Raw genomic sequence first — 3552 nt, forward strand, 5'->3', positions numbered from 1 at the left:
ATTTTGTAGAATTGCTGGGGTAGAATGCACAAAGAAAGGATGCAATTAGTGACTTGGATGCCTTATCATCAATTAAGAGTTGCTATAAATTTCGAATTTCTCTTATTTTATCACCATAAATCCATAAATATAGTGCCAAATAAATTCATTAGTTTTGACTGTCCTTTATCTGAGTTCTATTAATGTAAAACAATTTGAGATATTTTTAAAACCAATCTTGATACTTTTTGAAGATATTTTAGTTTAGAATTTGTATAAATACTTCTTCGTTTGAAGTATTTTGGTGTGGATTCCAAGACATTTCTATAGACTTTTTCTCTCAACTCAAAGTTCTATTGTATGAATGACTGGATTGGCTTGCTAGATCAGGGAATAAAGATTAGATATTTTACAAGATTCATTTCTAAAGCAAGATACAAATAAGTATTCTCTCATGTTTATTTTTTTTTCTCTTATGTTTCATCATAATCTTGTTTGTTTCTCTAAAACCTAAATGTATAATAGGGAATGAAATTTCAGAAATTGCTTGAATGCACTTTGTCTTGACTGTTTACATTCTAAATGTTTTCTACTAGACTATCTTAGTTTGGGAATTCTTAACTTCGACTTAGCTTTTGTAGTTTCTCCCCTAGTCTATAGAAAAGGATTCCTAATTTCCCTTTCTTGACGACCACCATCTGTTCTCGATTCTGATCTCGGTCCAAGGATTCTTCATTTCCCTTTCACCCTGATAGAACCATTTCATCCATTAGACCTGAAGATTTTCCTTTTGCTTTGGTAGCTTTCCTTGTGAACATTCCCTTTAATGATCTAGTCCAGTTATGATATCCATTGATTGAATCCATTGCCCAATGGCTTGAAGACCTAGCTCTATCCATCTACTCCAAGAATTCCACCACCCAACCTTCAATCCAAAGTCAAAACCCCATGAACACTAAGAACTAACCTAAGATCTCTTAAAAGAAAAGCTAAATTATAAAGGGAGAGCCCTCTTTGGACTTAGGTTGGCTAGAACCTAAGCCTAAAAGATTGGTTTGTGGTTACCTCGATGATTCCTTCTTTTGATAACTTCTAGGGAAAGCTTCTGAGTGATAACAGTAAGAAAGAAAAAAAAAAAGACATAGGTCAACCCATGTTATTTTCATTCCTAAAACTTACGAACTATGTATTGTTCGTTTAAACTTCTAAACCTTATAATTATCATTTCTTAGAAAAACTAGTTCACATAACCTATGAATGTCCCAAAATGAGTATCTTGACTGTAATTGGTCTGAGATAGTTGCATTTTGCTGGGATCTTCAGACATTTTTCCCATCACCAAGTTAACGACTTCATATGAATACGGTGGAACTCATGGAAGGAATTTTCAAGAAACAAAAATACCACCTGAAACTCTTGAAAATCAATGAATAAGTTTTCCACTGAGTTACAACTGTCTGTACAAGTTGCACGTAATATTAGAGCTTCTATGCAACCAAATTACCTAGTTGGAAATCTAACCACTACCAGTGTCAAAACTTTTGTAAACATAATGCTACTAAGGTTCCATGTGGAAAAACCAAGTTAACATTCTTATAGTCAGAAGGGTTAAGAGGAGGTCAATTGTATGCCATGTCTAGAGTTAATGCATGCCTTAAATCCATAGTCCTTATCAATAGGTTATGCAAATAAAACCTTCTCGAAATGCCAATGTGGAGCTAACTGTAATATTTCACCATTAGGCTTCAATATATGGAAAGACTTGCCATGAAACATAGATTCATCAAAATTATTACCCATAGGAATCTTTGAAGGATGATTTGTCAATACAACCAAGACATGTGAAACCATACGCAGTCATGTGGTCAAGACACTTTAATTCTAAGTCAACATCCTGAGCCTTTTTATTTAAATCACACTTGATAGATATATATGTATACTATAATCTTATGCAAGCCATACACACTTAGGTTACTAATAAATTCCATTAGTTATTTATTTATAAACATAAAAGACAATGCTTGAAAACAAATGCAAATATAACCGTGCTGGAATATGTAAGACAAGTCAAGATTAAGAAATTATAAGGTTCTTAAGCCAAAATTTGAGGTTTTTAATGGAAAAATTGTTGTCATAAGAGAGACTCATCATTTTCTAATCCTATTTTCTTATTAATATTTTTTATTTATCTCGAGTAGGATGAAGAATTAATTTACTTTTATTGTGCGTTCAAGGTTGTTGTGAAAATGAAACATGAGGGACATTTTAATTTTAATATCTTGCCTAAATAGTTTTCTAATCAAGAATGAATCAAGATTCATTCATTCTTGTAGAATTTCATCTTGTAAATTTTATTATATTATATTTCCAAAAGGTTAACTTATTTCCTAGATCTTTTGGCACATCTTGTATAAACCTATAAAATTTTCAGATTTATGTGAATTATCAACATGATATATACTGAAATTGTACAATGTTAGAAATTAAAATTATGACAATTACTTTAATTATTTAACTACTTCTTTCATTCATTCTTTGTACATTATTTGACACATTGAATTTTCTTTTCCTTTTTTTTGGCTTGACCCCTTGCTATTTGAACCTTGATCTCTTTGTCAACATACTACTTCATATCATGGTGATCACCAACTTAGCCTGAGACATTGAAATGTTTTTACCATATGAATTAATTCTTTTAAATTCCTTTAATTGACAACAAAATGTTGTATTATTAATATTTAAATGATTATTTTGTATTAAGATTTGAATGAATTACACATGTCCCTCTTATTACTCTTATTATAAAGTAATTGAATTTATTTACTTTTCGTTACTTCTTCTCTTTAGACATTAATATATTTTATGATAATTAATATTATTTTTTTAATACATTATAAAGAAAAAAACCAACATCTTGTAAAAAATAGCACATTTATAAGTATAATATGTTTAAAATAATATTGTAAATATATAAACCCTTACGGATCAATATCTTACTTCATGCAAGGAAATGTGTGATTTATCTTAACTCCAAATCTCCTAATCTCTAGATGTAAACCTTTTTTGAACTTTTGTACTTACAAAAAGCTTTGCATATCAAGAGATTTGACCACTATTGACACCTAGTAGATCTAGAACTAAAATAGATGTATAGTAATTATAATTTCATTAATATTTATTTTTCAAAATTAATATTTTAATAAAAAAGTAAGACTTCAAAAAATTAAAGAAGCACATTTATCACTTTTAAAAAAGTATTTCATAGACATATTTATCACTTATTAAAAGATTAGTTCATGTGATATGAATGTTAAACCCCAAGTTATCAACAATACTAACCCAAAATCATTTTTTATAAATTATATTTTTTTGTTGAGGCACATAAAATTTCACCCATAATCAATGTCCATTTTCATGATCCATATGTCAAATATTCAATCACATTGGTTCTACTATTATGACTTGAGTTATCAATTGAATTCATATATTGCTTGTTGCTCATGTTGATTTGCAGTCGACAACATTTGAAATAAAACAACGTTATTAACCTTATAATAAAACAATCAATGACAT

Source organism: Pinus tabuliformis, chromosome 6 (genome assembly GCF_031772625.1).
Source record: "Pinus tabuliformis cultivar Carrire ecotype Pingquan chromosome 6, CPIR1, whole genome shotgun sequence".
Classification (NCBI taxonomy): Eukaryota; Viridiplantae; Streptophyta; class Pinopsida; order Pinales; family Pinaceae; genus Pinus; species Pinus tabuliformis.